Raw genomic sequence first — 23,602 nt, 5'->3', positions numbered from 1 at the left:
TCCTGCTTGTGTTACCTCTCTCACTGTTTCTGTCTATGTCAAATAAATAAAATCTAAAAAAAATTATAATAATAATGTTCCACTTACATGAACAAGTTGCACCTTAGTAAGGAAACAGCTTACTCTTATGAATAATTCAAATCTCGAAGCTAGTCTAAGCCAAAATACTCTAGAATTCTAGCATTTGTAAAATTCATCTTTCTGAAACCACAGAGCATATATACTTCATGACAACATGGTTTTAAATGCCTCACAAGCATGTCTGTTTCTCTTTCACCCTCTCCCCTTTTCTTAAAGAATCATTCAAAGCACCCAGCATACTATGGGGCATTCACAGTTGGCACTCAATAAATATATATTGATAGACTGGTTACACAATGCTATGTTGAAGTAGAAAATATGCAGAAACAAAGGTCATCTTGTGACCGTGAATGCAGCTGGAACCAGCTTTCTCTCATCAGGAAACCACAGGAGACCCACAAAGCATTCCACAGCAGATAATGCATAGTGACATAACAGAGAAAAACAGTTAACACTGCCACCCACTTTGCCTAAATGCTAAACTTTGACTGCACCATCTAAGGTCAGGTAAATATACAAACAGGCAAGGTACAAACTAAGTGAATTATTTTTAAAAGGAGGCAAGAATCTGAGTAACACATGAATGACCAGCAAAAATGAAAATCCTAAGAGGCTTACAACATGCTGTTCCTAACCACCTGCAATTTTCTATGATGTTCACCATACCATGTGCCTAGATCCTGGAAAATCATCTGGCTTTAGAGAAGCCCTCTACAAGGGTCAGCTAATGATTGGCCTTAAATTTCAAAGTTTGGCTACTATTCATGAACTCAAAGTTGTGATCGTTCGAACTTCGAATACCTGATTTTTACAGCACATAATATGTAAAATGATTTCCTCTTTGTGAATTTTCAGATCCTTATCCATCAAACAGGAGAAATTCAGTTCAAAAAACCAATAACCTATTTTTCTCTGAATCTAGAAGACCCAGACATCAGAAATAACATAGGTAGTGTGCTTTGATGTATTAGTTCTAATTACCGCAAACACTTGAAAGATGATCAACTACTACCTGGAAAGTCAAGGATGGCTTAAAGACCATGCTCCCGTTTGCCAAGGGAAAAAAGACAGACAAAGAAAGCAAGAACAAAAAGCAAGCAAGCAAGTAAGCAAGCATTTTTCCAGAGAGGAGAAAAAAATCCCCAGACTGTATGAAAACTGAAGCAAACACCTCAGTAATTTATATGGTCTCTGCTTTTATCTACTTTCTACCACCTGCACATACCTACTACTACTTGCTACTATGTGAGCTGCAAACAAAAACAACTGCCCCCGCCTTAAAAGAAAAAAAGGAAAGGATTATTTTCCTAAATTCTACGGAAGATGTGACTGATGATAAAGAATTCTAGCAAGATGGAATAAATAATCCAAGAAAGAAAGCAAACAGGAAAAGAGTCTGGAAAGAAAGAAACAAGTTTGTCAAGAAGATAAGTGTAGGAAATACTGTGATACAAAGAATAAATGGAGAGATGGATATACAAATGGGAGGGGGGAAGAGGGGAAGAAGGAGAAAAAGGATGGAAAAAGGAAGACAAACTGAAGCTATACAAGGATTTTCATCACACAGTAAGTTTATACTTTACAAACCATGCACAAGTCTTCACTTCAAAAAGTGATGAGGGGCACCTGGGTGGGTCCGTACGTTAAGTATCTGACTCTTGGTTTCGGCTCAGGTCATGATCTCAGGGTCCTGGGACTGGGCCCCAAGTCAGGCTCTAAGATCAGCAAGGAGTCTGCTTGAGATTCTCTTTCTCCCTCTCCTTCTCTCTCTGCCTCTACCCCTCCCCTCCCATGCTCACTCTCTCTCTCAAATAAATAAATCTTTAAAAAAAAAAAAAAAAAAAGTTGTTAAGGAAGGGGTGCCTGAGTGGCTCAGTTGGTTAAGCATCCAACCCTTGGATGCTCCAGCTCAGGTCATGATCTAGTGGTCATGAGATCAATCTCCGCGTCAGGCTCAGGACTGAGCACGGACCTGCCTGAGATTCTCTTTCTCTCTGCCCCTACCCCCACCTTCTAAAAAATTTTAAATTTAAATTTTAAAAATCGTGAGGAAAATTCAGAGGCTGGCAAGTTCAGGGAATCCTGACATTCGCTCCAAGATTAAGAAAAAGATACACAGAGGTGATTAATAATGTCCTTCAGAAGAATATAAAAACAGCATCATGGCTATCTCACAAAACTAACTTGGCGAGAGAGATCTGTACCAAAATGAAGCATCTATTTAAAGCATGAGAGAGCGCCAGGGTGGCTCAGTCATTAAGTGTCTGCCTTCCGCTCAGGTTATGATCTCAGGGTCCTAGGATCAAGCCCCCACATCGGGCTCCCTGCTCAGCAGGAAGCCTGCTTTCCCACTCCCACCACCACCCCGCTCGTGTTCTTGCTCTTGCTGTCTCTGTCAAATAATAAATATAATCTTTAAAATATATATATTTAAAACATGACAAAAAGCTAAACAATCAAAACTACCTTAACTGTTGCGGAATCAAGTCATTGGCACGGATTATGAATTCACTGTTTATTAAATAATACCCATCAATACTCTTTCCCCTTAACTTGTATGTTTGTGCAGAATGTCAGTTACCCATAGGGAGAACATGCTGTTTTAGAACTGAATAAATGATACAGTTATTCCTTCAGATTCTGACTTCCTATGTTTTCACAACACTGTCACACTGTTTATACCACCCTACATTTAACAGCTTACCCTTTCTCCTCCCCGGTTTCTAGACACACAAATAAATACAGCTTATTAATTCTGTGAACTATTTGAAGAAAGGAACCATTTATTTTTTTTTTTCTTAAGATTTTATTTATTTATTTGACAAAGATCGCAAGCATGCAGAAAGGCAGGCAGGGGAAGCAGACTCCCCACTGAGCAGAGAGCCCGATGCGGGGCTGGATCCCATGACCCTGGGATCATGACCTGAGCAGAAGGCAGAGGCTTTAACCCACTGAACCACCCAGGCGCCCCAGAAAGGAACTATTTAAATAGAAAAATACAGTTTAACCTAAAGAGCACTGATCTTAAATCCAGAAAGTTGCCATATTTTATTCCTTGTACTCAAAAGTGCGAAATAAGATACCAACTGCCTATAATGACCAAGAAGGGAATATTAATTCATAATGAGTATTTCTCCACACACCATTAACACTTGCTAATTCTAGGTAACAGAAACATGGATTTATGTTTACCATTTTTTAACTTTTCTGGATATATAGAGAAAAAAATAAATGTACGTCTAATGTTCTACGTTTCTAGCCCAGATGGACCAGCAGCTTAAGCATCACCTGGGAAACTGCGGGTACAAATTCTTGGGCCCCACCCCAGGCCTACTCAATCAGAAGCTGTGAGGGTAGGGCCCAATAATCTGTGCTTTAACAAACCCTCCCCATGTATTCTGATTTACACAAGTCTGAGGACCATCTGACTAGATTAAAAAATCTTACCATTTATCAAGAACAGGAAACAAGAGAAGGAGGTTGAGGCAGAGGAGATAATGAGGATAAAGAGTGTTGGTGCTTTAATTCACCTGCTTTGACCTCCTTCCTGAAAGACCCCTACATGGCCACTCTTTCTAATTTCTAATTCTACCCAAATATATTCATTTAGCACTCATGAATAGTATGCTTTTTAGTCTACTTACATTGTATTCTTTTTTAAATCTCTAAATTCTCAGCCCATAATATACATTACGATTAGATTACCTAAGAGAATGTTTTTAAAATACTGATGCCCAGCTCCTCTCCCAAACCAATTAAATCACATTTTCTGGGGATGGGGACTGGCCCAAAGTATCTTAAAAGCACCCCAGGCAACTGCAGTGTGCAACCAGAGCTGAAAACCACTCAGTCTAAATGATAGTTGTCTCTATTTGATATATTTCCAAGTATGATGAGAAAAACTACTTGTACCAGAATCAGTAGGCAGATATTCAAAATTACATTCAAGGTAATCGTCAGTAATAACATACATATAAGAAACTTTTCAAAATAGCTATGTATTTTCTTTTACGGTTTTTTGTTAATTCCAAGTGATATGTTTTCTATGTGTGTCAGTAAGGATTTCCTACATTTTCTAAAAGTGAGTCAATTTTTTAAAAAAATTAAATGAAGAAAAGTACGAGAAATAAGGCAAACACTGCAAAGACAGTAGGCGAACAAAAAAGGTTTGGCTAACTTTGACCAAGGTGTTTATTAAAAACACAGACGCTAAAAAAAAAAAAAAAAAAAAAAAAAAAAAAAAAAAACACCCCACAGATGCTGAGCCCTACCCCAGCAAGTCCTAAACAATGAAGGTTGGAAGTAGCACCCATAAGTGTAAAAGTGATTCTTATTCACTAAAGCTTGAGAAATGCTCTAATAAGAGGTCCTTCAGCTTTTTTGCCACTGGGCAGAGAACAAGTTGGATGTAAAAGGAAGCCCTCTCATTCCATTTATTTCACTACCATCTCATCCTGGTCTCTCAGAAGGGTGAGCCCCAGCCACACCCACCTGGTGAGCAGGAAGTACAGTTTCTTTTTTTGTTGTTGTTGTTACTTTTTTTTTCTAAGATTTTATTTATTTATTGGACAGACAGAGATCACAAGTAGGCAGAGAAGCAGGCAAAGGGAGAGGAGGAAGCAGGCTCCCTGCTGAGCAGAGAGCCCGATGCGATGCGATGCGGGGCTCGATCCCAGGACCCTGGGATCATGACCTGAGCTGAAGGCAGAGGCTTTAACCCTCTGAGCCACCCAGGCGCCCCAGGAAGTACAGTTTCTACTACAGAACTTAGATCCATTCCTGACTTCCCAGTTCATCCCCCTTTTTACAAGTCTCCAGAAGCCAGAGCTCATTCTGACTTTACTCCCTTCCTTTCACCTCTCTCATCTTCCTTACAAGAGTCCCCTGCCCTGAGTATCCCACTCCAACATGACCACCTCTTGTTCCACACCTTTCCCCCTTTCCAGCTACCCAGTGAAGCTAATTCTTTTTGAAATGTCACAGAATATCAGCACAAGTTAATCACCCCCAGGCTATATTTGTACTCTCAACCCCCAAGGATAAACATTCTCTGTATCCATTCAAATTGAAATTTGTTTTTAAATGTTTGTAGACCACACCCTGTTTATAAACCACCTCACTAGGCAGAGAATTGAAAAATAGCTTTCAGTTCGACCATTTATCCATTAGTAGTAACCAGAGGTTCTCAACCTTAACCTAACATTGGAATTATCCAGTAAGCTTTTAAAAATCTCCATATGAAGGCCATACTCTAGCCCCAGTTAAATCAGAATCTCTGGAGGTGAGGATGAGACAAGGCACTTTTTTTTAAAAGTTCCTCAAATTATGCCAGCATGCAACCAAGATTGAGAACCACTGAGCTAGATTCAGCTGGAAAGATTAACATGATACATTTAGAGGCTGTCTGCCATGGGTGGGCAACACTTTCGCCATTACTGCACTAGATTCACTTAGCCAAATACAGGGGACTCTTGAGAGAACAGTGACTTCTGAGGATAGAAATTCAAATTCCGACACTAATGAGGGTAATATGCAAGTATTTGTTTATAGTTCTTTTTTGTCAAGAAATATCCTGTATTTGTTTACTCTGACCTAGTAAGCGTTTTTAAAGCCAAACACCATACCTCCAAATATGAACAGAATTTTTAGAGAATTAAGCTAGCTCAGATTTAGACTTACAATTTTCCTCAGTGCCTATGCTGGTATCATTTATATCCACCAATGGACAAGAAAGATATTGAGCAGGAAACTATGAACAGATACTAGTGCCCATTTGTACCACAAAGCATATTCAAATATAGGTTCAAAGTTCAATACCATACATCACAAACAATTTCAATTGTTTTTGGAGTCTCTCTGATATAAATCCCTTTCAAGATTATATTTACTATACTCAGTAAAATTAAATCTATTCAGTATCTTGTACACACTACAATCTAATACATCATATACTTTTGAGTATGTGAAATTCACGTTTAAAAACCTATTTTGTAATAAACATGCCACCAAAAAATATTTACTATGTATCATCAAGTAAAAAGTATATTCTAAAAAAAAGTAATAAAATTCACTTCACTCTTTTTTTCCACTTACACTTGGTATGACAAAGATATAATGTTTAATTTTAGGAAGCTACAATTCTTCTAATAAATGAACACCTGGCAAAGAGAGTCACAGTTGTATTGACTTCCTGCCACAAATGCCAGCAGCAAGTACATCCAATTTCAAGTTCCTCTGAAGCCAATGAGTGGGCAGAAGACAATCACAGCCAAAATGGAGAACACATGGTATTCATTCTTTGAAAAAAATCAGCAGTGGATTACAATCAGGAGGGGAAGCCATCTGTCACGAGAAAAAGAGGTAGCAGGAGCTGTCAAGGACTGTAACATGCCACCTTAATCTCGGTAGAGTCAAGTTTTAGGTTTTAATTCCAGCTAATTCTTGTAATAAACATTTTTTCAAACTTATTAGTGTCAAATTATGAATGGAATGGGTAAGAGGAAGAAAAACCACCAACACTATAATACTTCCAACACTGTGATTCTTATCTCACTACTAGGAAGATCAACAACATAGCAGGAAGAAACCACATACGTGCAAAAATTCAAAAACAAGTCAACACTTGGGCAAATTCAATTCCCTCTAAAGAATGCACAGCAGTTTTATTTGCATTACATTTAACGAAAAATTAAAAACAAAAAAACAGCAACTACCCAAATAGGAAGGTAAAGTGAACTACAAGTCAAAAATCAACCTTCACTACTGCCCTACCCTCCAACCACACTAATGACTCCTAATGCCTGCAAAATACTGTAATGCTACATTTTTGAAGTTAGTGGAATAATGTGAGCAAAGCATCCTTTTTAGGGACATACATTTATGTAAAATTTCAGCTAAAAAAAAAAACCCACACAGCACAGAAATTAATAGCTTTAAATAAACATAATGGGGGCACCTGGTTCTCTCAGTCGGTTAAGCGTCTGCCTTCAGGTCAGGTCATGATCCCAGAGTCCTGGGATGGAGCCCCACATCAGGCTCCCTGCTCACAAGGGGCCTGCTTCTCCCTCTCTCTCTGCAGCTCACCCTGCTTGAGTGCAGGCATGTGCTCTCTCTCTCTCAAATAAATAAATAAAATCTTTTTAAAAAGGTAACATTTTTTTAAAAAGATAAAATAAACATAATGAATAAATATAAGCATTCTGTGTTCCCATTTTTTAAAAATCTCCACTGTGTTGTGAAGGTTAAGTCTCCTTCACACAAAGGCACATAGTTTAAATTATTTGCGGGGAGTTTTGGGTCCAGCTAACCAGCCAGGAACTCCTTGCCGCAGAAAGAAAATAGAGCAGTGAAAAAATTATTTCCAGCAATATTACATTCCTTTTGGGAAAGCACTCTATAATTCATGGATGAGTCATTGTGGAAATAAAAATGTTAAATAATGGATACGACTGTAACTGAAAATTCTGAGAGCTAATTACCCTACTCAAGGTTCCTGGTAACTCCTTGAGGACTATTAAGGCTACACTAGCAGTGATTCGTTATCCAAATGAAACTTATTATCCATTGTGACCCACTTTCCAGGAAACCCATATAGATCCCATCCTATTTCTCTTCTCAGGGGAGACTCTAAGGTACATTACATACTTCAAAAAATGTTATACAGTATTATTTGTATTCATAAAATATCTGACTTATTCAATTAACATCTATTGTAGTACATGTCTATTATGTCAAGTAGGCTTGTCCACAGTTTTACACTTTTATTATTATACTTGTAATATCTCCTTTAATTTCATTTACTATCACAACAAACATAACAGCATCTTCTCCACTTGACAACTGATGAAACTCACATGAACACTCTCTGCTCTTTATATAGAAGCATGGATTTTATGCAGCCTACCTTGGAAAGAAAGCCAATATAGTCAAGTATTTCTTATTCCCAGAAGTGCTAACTTGGTTATATGAATCAGTCTTGAATTAGGGCATTATAATCAAGGTGAAGAAACTACTAGAGAATGGCATTAGAATAGCAGACAAGGGGAGCCTGGGTGGCTCAGTGGGTTAAGCCTCTGCCTTCAGCTCCGATTATGATCTCAGGGTCCTGGGATTGAGCCCCATGTCATGCTCTCTGCTCAGCAGGGAGCCTGCTTCCCTCTCTCCATCTGCCTGCTTCTATGCCTACTTGTGATCTCCCTGTCAGGTAAGTAAATAAAATCTTTAGAAAAAAAAGAAAAAAAGAGAATAGCAGACAAAACTAAAATCAGATCATTCTAGAAGAAGGAATCTCTAGAAACCACCTTGTCCAACTCTCTCGATTTTACAGATGAAAAACCTGGGTCCAAAAAGATTGAACAATGTGCCTGTGGTCTCACACACCTAGTCACTGATTAGCAAGGCCAGGACCAAAACAAGAACACAAACCTCCTTTTTTAAAATTCAATATCCACTACACCAGTGATTCTCAAGCTCATCAGACCCCAAACCACCCCTCCCCTTTTCATAATAATATTTTGTAATGTGGCCTTTACTATTCTGAAATAAAGTATATAGATAATAAGCCCATCCTCACATACAATAAAAAAGAACTAATGTAATGCTCTATGAAAAAAAGGGATTTTATAATAAAATGTGTGCTAATATGTAAATGCTAAATATGTGTGTGTATGTGTGTGTATGTGTAAATGCTGTGGCACAGCTACACCCAAAGACACATGTACTCCCAAAAAGAGGCTGAAAAAGCGGTTACATCCAACAAGGCAATGCTGCTGTTAAAGTGATTTTCCGATAAGAAAAACTCTAGGTAAGGTTCCAAAAAATATACAATCTTCCATCAACTTACACAGTACTCCCACTGCTAGAAAATTCAGCATATATTGAAGCCATTCAAAAAATGCTAATCCATTTATGCACATTTATGTAGTTAGGATCTTATAAACAGGCATTTCACCTTCACAAATTTCTGGCCAAGACATCTGAAAATCATGGAATGTGGGGGAACTTATAAATATGCACGGCCATTTTAAGCATTGCAGGATATTTAGCAACCCTAAGCCCTCTCTAACCTAAATCCAAAAAATACCTTCTGCCTCCAAGCTATTCTAGCAGCCAACGTTAGCACAACTTTCCAATAAATGAGAACTAACATACCTCATCTTGAAAATTCGTTATCATCAGAAATACTAAGAGGAAATCAAGAATTTATCTGCCATCATTTAAATAGATTCTCTTCTATCTGCTTCATCTATTAAAAATGCTCTGTAGGTGGCGCCTCGGTGGCTCAGTGGGTTAAAGCCTCTGCTTTCGGCTCAGGTCATGATCCCAGGGTCCTGGGATCGATCCCCACATCGGGCTCTCTGCTCAGCAGGGAGCCTGCTTCCTCCTCTCTCTGACTGTTTCTCTGCCTACTTGTAATCTCTGTCTGTCAAATAAATAAATAAAATCTTTAAAAAAATAAATAAAAATGCTCTGTAGACTCTTAAGCTCACTAAACAAACTAAGGGTTGCTGGGGGTGGGGGGGAGGGATAGGGTAGTGATGGATATTGGGGAGGGTACGTGCTATGGTGAGTGCTGTGAAATGTGTAAGACTGATGATTCACAGACCTGTAACCCTGGGACAAATAATACATTATTTGTTAATTAAAAAAAAAAAAAAAAACCACTCTGTACCATGGGTAACACGCTTTCATAGAGAAACAAGAAATATACCCCAGGAAATTACAGGAAAGACTGGAAATAGTCATTAAAGTACATTTCTCTCCTAAGAATTTGGCACCTATTCTAAGTTCCTATGCCCATGAAAAAGAGCCATGTGGCAAGATTAAGTTACTTAGTATACAGGTTATCAAATCTATGAAAGATAATCAAAATTAAGAATGTTTTCTGGGGGCGCCTGGGTGGCTCCGTGTGTTATAAGCCTCTGCCTTTGGCTCAGGTCATGATCTCAGGGTCCTGAGATCCAGCCCCACATTGGGGCTCTCTGCTCAGCAGGGAGCCTGCTTCCGCACTCCCCCACCACCTGCATCTCTGCCTACTTGTGATCTCTCTCTTGCTGTGTCAAATAAATAAATAAAATCTTAAAAAAAAAAAAGAATGTTTTCTGAATATATTCTTCCAACTTTTCAGATTTTCAACCCAACAGTCTTTTCACTTTGTTGCCAAAAGGTTTATATAATGCAAACACACAGGATGTAACTGTGTAAAAAAATACTATTAAAAGAGGCGCCTGGGTGGCTCAGCTGGTTAAGAGTCTGCCTTCCGCTCAGGTCATCATCCCAGGGTCCCCGGATCAAGCCACGTATCAGGGTCTCTGCTCAGTGGGGGAGCCTGCTTCTCCTTCTGCCTCTCCCCGTTTGTGCTCTCTGTCTCAAATAAATAAATAAAATCTTTAAAAATATATTTTTTAATACAATACTTAAATATGTATCTGTAAACAGCTAATCAAAGCAGTTTTTTCATTTTAATACCATTACCTCAGACCAATGACAGCAATGACACTGGTGTTCAAAAAATAAATATATACGTATATATGGGCACCTGGGTGGCTCAGTGGGTTAAAGTCTCTACCTTCAACTCAGGTCATGATCCCGGGGTCCTGGGATCAAGCCCCGAATCGGGCTCTCTGCTCAGAAGGGAGCCTGCTTCCTCCTCTCTCTCTGCCTGCCTCTCTGACTACTTGTAATCTCTGTCAAATAAATAAAATCTTTTAAAAAAGAAAAAATATATATTTGTATATATAGATACCTGTCTAAAACTCTTTACTCCAAACAGATAAACTCTAACATACCATTATTTATAATTTTTGGCAATGAAAACACCTAAATTCCAGAGAGATATCTCCTCCTAGATTTCACAAAATGTGTAATAAAAAGTCAATCCAGGGGCGCCTGGCTGGTTCAGTTAGTTAAGCAACTGCCTTCGGCTCAGGTCATGATCCCAAGGTCTTGGGATTGAGCCCCATGTCAGGATCTTTACTCAGCGGGGAGCCTGCTTCTCCACCTGCTTTTGCACTCTCTCTTACTTACTTACTTAATTAATTAATTAAATGTACGTCAATACAGGGGTGCCTGGGTGGCTAAGCCAGTTAAGCGTCTGACTTCGACTCAGATCATGATCTCAGGGTCATGCCCCTCATTGGGCTCTATGCTCAGTGAAGAGTCCACTTGTCTCTCTCCCTCTGGCCCTCCCTCTACTCGTACTCTCTAGTAAATAAAGTCCAAAGAAAAACCTCAATATAAACCATGAAAATAATAGTTCCTTCAGTAGCGCTTTTAAGATACTATGAAAATGGAAAACAAAGTTTCTTTATCACAAAATTTTACACCATGAAGGAAAACTTACAAGTTATCTTGTCCAAATCCCCGCTTCAGGGCAAAAAAAAAAAAAAAAAAAAAGTACTACACTAACAACCTCTCTTCAGATCTTAGGCTAGAAGTTTCAAAAAATAACAATACATAATTCCTCTTTTTTATGATACAGAGAATTTAAAAACCGAATCAAAATGAAACATACAGAATTAACAGGCCTCTAACACACAATGTAACTTCAGCAGAAGGCAACACAATCATGAGCTCACCATTCTAAAATAATACCTTATTTTAAGCGTAATAAAATGGGGAGGAAGATATTGTACTCCTCAAGCACAAACTAGGTAATAAAAAGTTACATTTAAAAAAAAGAGAGAGAGAGAGAGGGGCATTTGGGTAGCTCAGCTGGTTAAGCCTTCAACTCTTGGTTTTTGGCTCAGATCATGATTTCATGGTTTTGAGATCAAACCCCAGTTCCAGCCTCGGTGCTGAGTGGGAGCCTGATTGGGATTCTCTTTCTCTCCCTCTTCTCCCCACCCCATCCCACCTTCACGCTCATACACACATACACACTCTCTCTCTTTAAAAAAAAAAAAAAATAAGAGAGAGAGAGAGAGAGAGACCAAGAAACGGCCTCTCAACTCTAGATAACAAACTAATGGTTACCAGAAAGGAGGTGAGGGTGGGGGGATGGGTGAACCAGGTGAAGGGGATACAGAGTACACTTCTTCTGATGAGCATGGAGTATTAAGTGAAACTCTTGGATTACTATGTTGTATACCTGAAACTAATGTAACATTACATGTTAAAAACACTGGAATTAAAATTCTTTTAATATATTTAACTAAAAAAAAGGTTACATAAAATTTTCCATGAGAGTGGCTTAATATGCACTGCCTGCCAATATTCTTAGTCTTTAAAACTGAACTCTCTCTCTTTCAGAATTTTACAATGCTTTCTAATAGTTAAGTAATGATAATATAGATTCCTAATGTCAAGAAATTCTAGATGACTTACTCTCTTCTTTTTCAAGGCAATGAATTATAATGTTCAAGCACTGCTAATGACATAATTTTGGGGACTTATCTATAGCTTGCCAGTCCCAGATTGCAATTTTCTGCTATTCCCAAATAAGTCCATCTTTTGCTGGTTTAAAAAAGGGGGGGGGCGCGATAATTTTTAAAGTATACAGTGATTCTTGAAGAGTTTGGGCCCTCCTTTTAGGACTATGGATATGGTTATATTAAATAGCTTCCAGAGAGTGGGAGAACAAAATTAGTATTAGTGTGAACTCCATTCTAATCAAAAATAAATCAATATATCCTTTCCCTTTTTTTAATTTCTTCACAGTAAAAGCTGGGTAATTGATGAGACAAAAAAGAATCCTTACCACAAAACACTCAATAAGGAGAATACTTTCTGGTTATCCAACTGTAACTACTGGCTATTTAAGAGCCTCCCAGTGAAACTTTAAGGACAGAAATACATGCTATCAACAAACAAGAAAAAAAACACTGGTTATTTTGGCCTTTTTCACTTTGTAGTTCTTGCTATCACTGATGCTTCTTCTAAGGGTTACTACATATTTCTAGAAGTCTATTATCTTTAAATCCATTCTACTCTACAAAATAAGACAATATTCAAAAAATCCAAGATAAAATGTATGTATTCTTTGTAAATATCCTCTAAATCACTAAAATTAAGTTTAATGTGAATTCAGGAATCTAAAAACAAGAAAACAAGTCATTATCTTGTGAAGTTTTCACATTGCTTTCAGCTTTATTTCTACTTAGGGCAGTTCACCAAGAAAAATTTAAGGTAAAAAGAAGGTACTCAGGGACGCCTGGGTGGCTCAGTTGGTTAAGCAGCTGCCTTCGGCTCAGGTCATGATCCCAGCGTCCTGGGATCGAGTCCCACATGGGGCTCCTTGCTTGGCGGGGAGCCTGCCTCTCCCTCTGCCTCTGCCTGCCATTCTGTCTGCCTGTGCTCACTCTCTCTCCCTCTCTCTCTGACAAATAAATAAAATCTTTAAAAAAAAAAAAAGGTACTCAATATTTGTTAAATCAAAAATAAATAATAAATAATAAATATTAAAACTAGCTATTAGTAACAGAGGAACACTTTCATAGCTTGTCAGGAAAAGGGTGACATCTCTAATCAGTTATTATCTGTGAATGCAAAATCAAAAAACATTATCGAGAGATCTCAAAGCAGAATTTTTTATTCAATATGCATGGATAAACTCCCTCCGAAACTTTGAAGAACTACTTTTTGGGTGCCTGGGTAGCTCAGTTGATTGAGCATCCAATTCTGGATTTCAGCTCAGATCATGATCTCAGGGTCATGAGATTGAGCCCCACCTCAGGCTCTATGCACACCACAGAGTCTGCTTGAGATTCTCCCTCTACCACTGCCCCTCCCCCCACTAGTGTTCTCTGTCAGTCAGTAAATAAATAAATAAATATATATATATATATTTTTTTTAGTACTTTTTTGGCTTTCTAGAACAGTGAAGCTTTCTCCTTTTATTTAATATTGCCTGGGCTAAATTTTGGCCTATAAGGTTTTAGCCAGTCTTTTCCCATTACTCACTATTATTAAAGAAATAGAGTACCTTCCTAAACCATGGCAAAGAACCAAAAGCCTTGTTGAGGTCACAAATTGTAGCATCTTATTACAACACTGAACAGACAGAAGAGGAACATTATTAGCTACAGAATAATCTAGTTAAGACCTTTAGTGGCAACCTCTTAGCAGAATCAAAAGATCCTAAGGCCTTTGGACAGTTAGTTTCTTCTGCCTAGAATATTTTATACCAGTCACATCACTAAGGTCTCTCTTTGCTCAAGTAACATCCTCAAAGAGGCATAAAACACTTTCGCTGCATATTGAAATATAATGGTTACCTCAACACCTTAAAGACTGAACTGACAACCTACGATTATTGTCTCATATAGGACAATTTTTCTCAAAAATTAACAAAACAAACATGTCACTTCAAAGACAATAATGGACAATATTTCTTGCCAGTGATAAAACTTGAATTTTCATGCAAAAATCAGAATTTTGGAAAACCTGTATCTCCAATCTGGTGAGCTTTAGAGCCTACCAAAATTTAAAAAAGACTTTTCTAATGAGCTAGGAATTAATACTAATGAATGCAAATTTTTTATTTGTCTAATGAAATACGGCAACATTTGGAAGATCTGCATAACTCAATGAACCAATACTTTCCAAATGACCACTACGCAATGTTACAAATGTTGGAGAAAGCATATGTATTCATGTATATTCTCTACATGTAAAAGATCCACTCAAGGTACAAGACAGACCAATTCATTTTAACATAACAAATTATGGAAAATTCATTGATAAGAGTTCAGATTCCACACTGCAACTACCACTTGATGAAAATACTCTAAAACTCGATTATGGTTATGGTTGCACACCTCAGCAAATTTACTACAAAAAAAAAAAAAAAAAGTAAGTCACTGAACTGCATTTACACTAAAAATCAATGAGTTTTAGGGCATATAAAACCTCAATGAAGTGTCAAAAAATAAATTTTTGTGTACTTTCAAAATATCCATGATTATCTAAAAAAAGGCTTTAAAAAAAGATTTTATTTATTTATTAATTTATTTTAGAGAGAGAGAACACATAAGAGCAGGGGGAGGTGCAGAGGGAGAGAGAGAGAATCTCAAGCAGACTCCCCAGTGAGCGTGGAGCCTGATGCAGGGCTCTATCTCACAACCCTGAGATCATGACCTGAACTGAAATCAAGAGTCAGATGCTCAGTCAACTGAGACATCAGGTGCCCCCTAAAAAGGCTTTTAAAATACTTCTGCTTTTTCCAACCACATATTTATGTGAGGCCTAATTTCCTTCAAATACTTCAACCAAAATTTAAAAATGCAATAGATCATTGGAAGCAGCAGTTCTGACAATCAGCTGTCTTCTATTAAGCCATACATGAGACATGCAAAACTAGTTTCCATTAAAAATATTATTTTTGTTAACATTTAATGTGTTTATTATTTTTAGATGTTAATAAATTGTTTTAAATTTCTATTTTAGTCTCTAATATAGCAAGCTACTTGGGGCTCAATAATTTTTACAAGTGTACAACCTCCAGAGGCCAAAACATTTGAAACTTGCTGTTAAAGGGATCATACAGGTGCCTGAGGGCTCATACAATCCCAGAAGAGTTATACCAGAGTGATTTCAAAGCAACAGGTCTCTGCGTATCACAAACTCTGAAAGTACATAAGCCACCAACTGCTGTTGAAGGATGGTACAGTGTGCACATCAAGTTGAACGATTTCTCACCTTCTCAGCCCACAAGGTCTCCACAGATGAAATTAAGCTAGAAAGGTATCATTTCAATCCCATATTCTCTACCAATTGTCAAAACGTAACAGAACTTACCATGAGCCTATCAGGTAGGAAAGACTGCCAGAACAAAGAGAAAGGGAGGTAGTTTCAATAAGCATTATTGCTAATAATATGAAAAAATTAAAGGAACAGATCTCTGCTAAAAACTTCCCAATTCCAGGAAGAAAATTATTTTCAGATATACATATGGCAACACAGAAAAAGAAAAAATACAGTTCAAAAAAGCTTTCTAATCTTTTTTTTTTTTAAGATTTTATTTATTTATTTGACAGAGAGAGATCACAAGCAGGCAGAGAGGCAGGCAGAGAGAGAGGAGGAAGCAGGCTCCCTGCTGAGCAGAGAGCCAGATGCGGGGCTCGATACCAGGACCCTGAGATCATGACCTGAGCCTAAGGCAGCGGCTTAACCCACGGAGTCACCCAGGCGCCCAGGCATTTCTAACAGAACATTACCAATACAAAGTTAATCACTTCCTCCTGAAAGCACATTTTCTGCAGTTATTTCTGTTTTTGACAAATTCACTCCAAATTCGTCACACAAAGGTACATGATCTTCAGTGAACTTGCTAACTAAAAGACATCTATTATCGAAGAAGTTCATTTATCACAGGAACACAAACCATTATTACCCTTTTTTAATTTAGAGATTAATTTAGAGATTCTCTCAAGCTGTCTGCATTCAAAATGCACAACAAGACTGAAACACAAAAATAGCTCGGTGAGAAAATACATATAAAAGATACACCATTTAATGGTTTCTCTCTTCCTCTCCACTCCTTACTCCCATAAGCAGAGACATGTAGCTTGGGATACTGAACTAACCGGGGCAGTAAATTTTCCAACACTCACAAGCACATATGTAATAACATTTACGTACATGTACCTCAGGTCACAATCATAAGTCCCTTATTTCTAAATGCTTATGCTTTCTAGTTCCACTTTCTAATCTCTATCCACTTTCCCTCCATAGCCAAAACATTTCCCCTATCTCAATACCATGGTTCATCACAGTCTTCTCTTTTGCCATCACAGTCTGTATCCAAATATTTTTTTGAAAGTATCTCATGATTGTGCACCTTCCTCTCCATTCCTACTACCCACATTAATCCAGGCCTTCTGCCACAAAATCAATTGCTTTCCCCGCCTTCTGTGCTTCAATCCATTCTGCTGACAACAACAAAAGCTGCTCTTAAATAGTATTTTATGTTATGTCATTCATTTCCTTGCTCAAGAAATCCCTAGGGCAACTTCCTATTACTTTCTTCAAATTCTTCTTCAAATAAAATCCAGATTAAGAAAGAAAAAATTACACACTTTTAAAGGATGAATTGAATTATAGCTCAATAAAGCTGTCAAGAAGCAAGGGAGGGGGAGGAGAAAAAGGGGTGGGAGGATGGGGAGGACAACTCCCCAAATGGTTCTCTACAAAGTACCACTTTACTCACCACCACTTCCGACATTCTGAAAAGCTGAAAGACTTATTAGAACACCCACACCATTGTCAGAGGCATTCTGGCCTCCCCGTAACCAATTCTAGTGATGGCCAAGCATCACTTTCTGAAACTGACTCTTCCATCAAAAAAATATACCTTTGTTAGAAAATGGCAGTATATTACCCCATGGAGCCAAAATCCATACCCCTATTATCTGCACTCATTTTTCTAGTGTTGGCCTTCCCCTGCCCCCCACAAAAAAAGAGAAAAAAACTTTCTTCTATATGGCTGCCCATTAAATACACACAATATAACTAAAATGTCACAAGTCTCCTCTTCTTTAGTTCCCCCAACCACTTCTTATAAAGCACGCTTTCTAAGAGGCCCCTTCCTGGGCAAATAGGGCACATATAATATGATGTCAAGTTCTAGAAGCAATATGATTTTAAAAAGTGAAATGGAACTCTCTCACCCCTTAATATAACTAAAAACTAAGTTCATTTTCTGGCATCCCTTGCACAATAAAATAGTGGGTTTCCCAACTCATATTTAAGCTACTATCTATAAAGTTGCTATAAATTTAACAAATCCCTAAAAATTATTCTGTCATTGAGATGAAATCAGACAATAGACTGCACTGTGAAATCCAAGAAGGGGAGAGGAGGGGAAAAGCTGCAATATTCTGGCAAATTCTTATTTCCTCACAAATAAGGCCTGTCAGATATTTGTACAATTTTTTACTGGATTCAATGAATCCTTTTTCATAGCACTCCACTATATTCCAGGTAAAGCATACTTAACTCTGCAAGCAGCCAATTTCTCATACCTACCAACTTTACCTTCCTATGTGACAAGATCCAATGGATATAGATAGCTTAAATTTGTAGAAGCCAAACATGAATAAATTTTGCTTCTCAAAATGACTATTAACTCCCCAAAAGGAACATATCTATTTTACATCTGATTTAATATTCTCAGGTCATTCTGCATAGTTCCTTAACACATCTCATTTCTGAAACACCTAAAAAGATCACATCTATCTGGAAAATAAATTAGAACACCAATTTACCCACCATAGTGTGCTTTATCATTCATAATTCATCTCTATGTTAAAAACAGAATTATCTAAAAGTTAAATAGTCCAAGACAAGATTCCAGATCTCAAGAGCAACTTAAATGAAAGTGAACAATTAGCAACCTCATGAAAAAGCTTATAATAGCTTTCACCATGTGACAAATGAAGGTACAACCTAAAACTGTAAAAATGTTAACAGCCACCAGTGTGCCAACAGAACAAAGGACAAAGTTTATCTTTTTGTATTTCTGAACTTGGAAATTCTCTTGAGCCTTAAACAAATAAAATAAAAACCCAAAAATCAAATCCTGAATAAAATCAGACTCCAAAAACAAAAACAAACAAAAAAAATACATAAAACATTAAACTCAGTCACCACACTATACTATTGAATAGAATGTACTTTGACCACACAAAATCCCAATGAAGTGCTTTAAAACAGCTATTAAGCTTCCAACTAAGTTCAACATATAAAAATATTACGAAGGCATAATATAAAAAAAAAGAAGTATGATAATAACTTGTTAAATGTTGGTTAGAATAAAATAAAACAGAAATCATTCAAAGCTTTAGCTTTGCAATTCAACCAAGCTCATACCTGAACTTTTATTCTTCAGCAAACACACACTAAAAACCTTCCTCATTCTCAACTTAAGAAAAAGAAAAGGTCTTTCCTGTTAAAACATGTATCGTTCCATATCTCCAACCACCAGTATTTGAAAGTTCAGTAACAACAAAAGGGGTATGAGACATAAAAACAGCTGGGTATTTATTTTAGAAACAATTTCCTAAAAGGACTCTGTAATAATGAACCACACACATTAGGCAATTCTAAGCAAATGTGTTTTTACATTTGATAGATTCTAGAACAAACCTCTGTGGCCCAATCAGATTAAACATTTAGAATGCATCTAAATCCCCAGTCTCAAATTGGAATGGGGAAATTTGTTTAATTACTGTAAATCCTATTAAACCAATCTTCTTTGTAAAGTGGAAAATATCTGACCTCTGAGGGCTCTGGAGGGTAAAATGAATGCAGAGTTTAATTAGGGCTCACTGTTGGCTCACTATAATCTATTAATTAGCATTCTCAGTTCTCTATATCTCATTGCAGTGTCTCACTTTACTTTAAAATTGCACCCTTTGCTTTTTGGACTAAAGTTATACAATTTTAGTATTGTGTGGTAATTATAGTGGGTGCAGGAAGAACATATTCCTGCCAGCACTGCTGCTTAATTAGGGCAAGGGGCGGAATCTAGATAAGGCTGTGTTCACCCTCCTTCAGTGCATATGGTTTTTTTGGCATCATAGTCCTGTGGACTGTTTCACTTCCTCTGGACTGAAGTGCTGAGTTCCTACTACACTCTACAGAAGATTCAAATACCTTACTTTTGAATGTAGTTTAATAACTACAAAGAATATTGTCATTGCTTTTTATCCACACAGCTTTCAAAGTATAGGCATAATTAGCAGCCTCGATTATTTGAAAATAAAGACATATACCAATAATTTTTTTTCCTTGTTAAAATAGCCATTTCCAAGTTGCTTGATGATAAAAACCATCTTGGTGAAAGGCCTATTTTCAGCAACATCAGAAAGGTGTACTGGAGGCTAGCTAATTCAAGGATAAATCTAGTAATCTCAATTCCACTTCTACCAAAATCCACTTTAAATTATACATACACCTGTACTGATACACATTACATTTATACACACATATACTGTCAATATACTCTTGAAAGGTAGAAACTTAAAAGGGAATTGCTTATTAATGTGTAATTTTTACACAATATTTATAATAAGTTACAGTTCAACCACTTTTCAGGTAAACGTAAGTAAACTGATTCTTATTAACAGTTGAATAATATTCAAGTATGATACACTATGATGCTTAACTGTCTAAATACATACAAAGTACCTCATATTTGAACATTGAAACACTATCAGTACATACTCCAAATTTATCAATCTGATTTTTACAAATTAAAAACCTAATACCTACTCTTGAAATACAGATAGTTTTTAAGACCTATGCTACACTAGTACCTTACCATAAGATTAAACAAAGCAAACTCCTTTTTCTCTCTTGATATTTACAATTCAACACCAAACTGTAAAAACTTTCAGAATGTATTGACTATTATTTCATATTTAGGAATGATAAACTTTTAGTGTTGTACTTCACCTTCCACAAACATTAATGTGAACTGAAGACAACATATTTCCCCTTTCTACTGTCATATGTCATCTAAATTTCTTATCTTGTACATCAATGATTCTCAAGGTGAGGAGACATCAAAATCACCAGAGTGTTTGTTTTTTAAATAACCCTATCTAAGATCTTAAACATTTTTTTCTCTACACACATTCCTTCTACTAAGGGTCACTGTCACAGTTAATGATCATTATGCACAGGAGTCTGTCGCTACTCTGAAATGCAGTAGGCAGAAAAAAAAGGTTGAGAAACACTTAGCCAATGGTCCCTTGTTTATTTTCCCTTCTGTCACAACTGAACTTTTTTTTTTTTTTTAAAGATTTTATTTATTCATTTGACAGAGAGAGATCACAAGCAGGCAGGGAGGCAGGCAGAGAGAGAGGAGGAAGCAGGCCCTCCGCGGAGCAGAGAGCCCGATGCGGGGCTCGATCCCAGGACCCTGGGATCATGACCTGAGCCGAAGGTAGAGGCTTTAACCCACTGAGCCACCCAGGCACCCCAATGTCACAACTGAACTTAAAGGTGACAAGAGAACAATCATGAATTCCCTATGGCAGATGAGCAACAAACTAGTTTAAGAATTAGACGTACGACATTCTAAAGATTCCAAAATTAGTTTATCTCGGAACTACCAGAGAAGCTTGTTTAAAATACAGGCTCCTGGACTCCATCTCCAGAGATATTTATGAAGCAAAAGGCCTGGAAATCTATATTTTAAATAAGTAAGTGTATCAGAACTAACATTTAGGAAACTTGCCCTTACTTTTAAGATGTAACACTGGGGTCTGTTTTAATTCTTCTTTTTCTTTTCACATTTCTGTTTTTAAAGTCTTAAAGACTCAAACTCAAGAAACTTCCTAAGGAATACTTTTTAAAGGCTATTTCCTCTTTTCTAAAAAAAAAAAAAAAAAAGGCTGGGTCTATAAGAGACTTAAGAGACATAAGATTTAAGCATACAAATAAAACATTCAGATTTTGTGTAATGACAAATTACATTTAATCATTAGTTAAAAACTAGATGCAAAGTAGTTTGAGGTTATAGCTGAGAAAAGAGAAAATAACAATTTCTAATTCTTTTTTTTTTAATTTATAATTCTTTTTAACTCTCTGAGTTAAATGAATTAAAGATTTAGTTTTTGGTGGTTTTTTTTTTAATATTTTATTTATTTGACAGAGAGAGAGACAGTGAGAGAGGGACACAAGCAGGGAGTGGGAGAGGGAGAAGCAGGTTCCCCACCAAGCAGGGAGACCGATGTGGGGCTCGATCCCAGGACCCTGGGATCACAACCTGAGCCAAAGGCAGCCACTTAACTGACTAGACCGAGCCACTCAGGAGCCCCTTGTTTTGATTTGTTAAGATTTATTTATTTGAGAGAGAAAGAGAGGAGGAGCGGAGGGAGAGGGAAAAGAATCTTAAGCAGACTCTTCACTGAGTGTAGAGCCCAATGCAGGGCTCAATCTCACAACCCCTTAGATCACAACCTGAGCAGAAATCAAGAGACAGATGCTTAACCGATGAGCCACCCAGGTGCCCAAATGTTTAGTTTTTAGTTCATACTGTACTATCAAATAAATTTGAAGATTTTTAACTCTGTGATGCTAAATCAATTAGTACAGACACAATAGTATATAGGCATTAAAATAATGATTCAGACACACAGGGCTTTAATATACAGCAGATGTGTTGGCTAAGAAAGGTCATAACGTAACACCTATAATATTCCATTTGGATTAATTTTATGTGTGTATGTACAGAGATGTTCATTACAGAGAAACAACAAAATGTTAACAGTGGAATAGCAAAGTTACCAGAGATGGGAGGATTTAGGATAAATTTTTATTTCACATCTATCCTTTTCATTATTATTTTTATGACCAAACAAGCTATTTTTATTTGAAAAGGTAAGTCTGGGGCTTTAACATACAAAACAATGTAACTAGCAATCTTCTTCAAATAAGCAAAACAGTAGATATGAATGCCTGAACTAAGTATTAGTAATAGAAGGGTAAAACAATCAACAGAAATCTTAGATTTACTTCATCAAAGACAGGTCACTTCTAATTCCTTCTTTCTTAGCATCATTCAAGAACACTGAAGAAATCCAAATAAGTTGATTACTTTCGTCATAATTTTTATTAACTAATCCCAAAATGAAGTATAAAATCAACAATAAGATGGCTGCTTTAAAATTCTCATTTAAGAATAGTAGAATTTTTAAAGAAGGCGAATAATTCAAACTCACAAGTTAAAGAAAAGTTCTAAAAGTCTCAAACAAAAAGTATGATTAAGATTTTAATTGCTGGAAGCATGAATATAATTTGTTCACATCCTTGGAGTCACATGTCACTCAATGTGACATGACAGTGTTGGCAAAACATCAACTATAACCCGGAGGAGTAGAGAAAAAAAATGTTTCATATATCTAATAGGATAGCATTTAGCTCTCAAACTGCAAAGCCCTAATTAAAATGCCTAGTTATCTCATTTATTTTCTAGAAGCAACCAACCATAACAAGCTACATTTCTTACACCTTACATTTGAAGAACTAAAGAAAAAAAAAACTTTTTTTATTTTTAAAAAGCTACATAAACATCCTAAAGTTAAACTTTCAAGAATGCCAACAGAAAAAAACTGCTTCCCATTATTGGTACTTAATATTTATATCATCAATATTTACTTCTTAAAACTAATTTTCATTCTGTGCTATCAACATACTGATTTGCCTTGTGGTAGTTTTTCTGTTTTTTTCAAGACTGATTTTTTGACACCTATTATGGTAAATCTTTTTCTTTCTTTCTTTTTTCCTTTTCTCTTTATGGACAGCCTCTTGCCTTCTTAAGTCTTCCTGGCAGACTAGTGAGATGTCACAGGCGTGCAGCAGCCACTAACACTTATATATCTCTTCCCTCCCTTTTCTCTGCCTCCTCCCCCAAACTCTCAGGCCTTGGAGATTTGGATACTTTACATACAAACGAACAGACCAATACAATTTGACGACTTGAAAGATCTCTGAGTTCATTTTGTCGGAGGCCTCACTTTAGAGCTAGGTCTGGTAATGACTAACTTAACATCACACAGGGAGTAGTGCCCAGGAA

The 23,602-nt window shown here is 36.9% G+C and overlaps 1 protein-coding gene across 11 annotated transcripts in view; it reads right to left on the bottom strand.

The window, feature by feature from the left end:
- The window catches only part of ERC1 (ELKS/RAB6-interacting/CAST family member 1), a 563,354-nt gene that overhangs the window by 497,592 nt on the left and 42,160 nt on the right, over positions 1 to 23,602 (bottom strand). The window lies entirely within an intron of this gene.

This window comes from Lontra canadensis, unplaced genomic scaffold, assembly GCF_010015895.1.
Source record: "Lontra canadensis isolate GAN:19392208 unplaced genomic scaffold, GSC_riverotter_1.0 scaffold153, whole genome shotgun sequence".
NCBI lineage: Eukaryota > Metazoa > Chordata > Mammalia > Carnivora > Mustelidae > Lontra > Lontra canadensis.
Note: the sequence above shows the minus strand (reverse complement) of the source record. Positions and strands in the feature narration are given on the sequence as shown.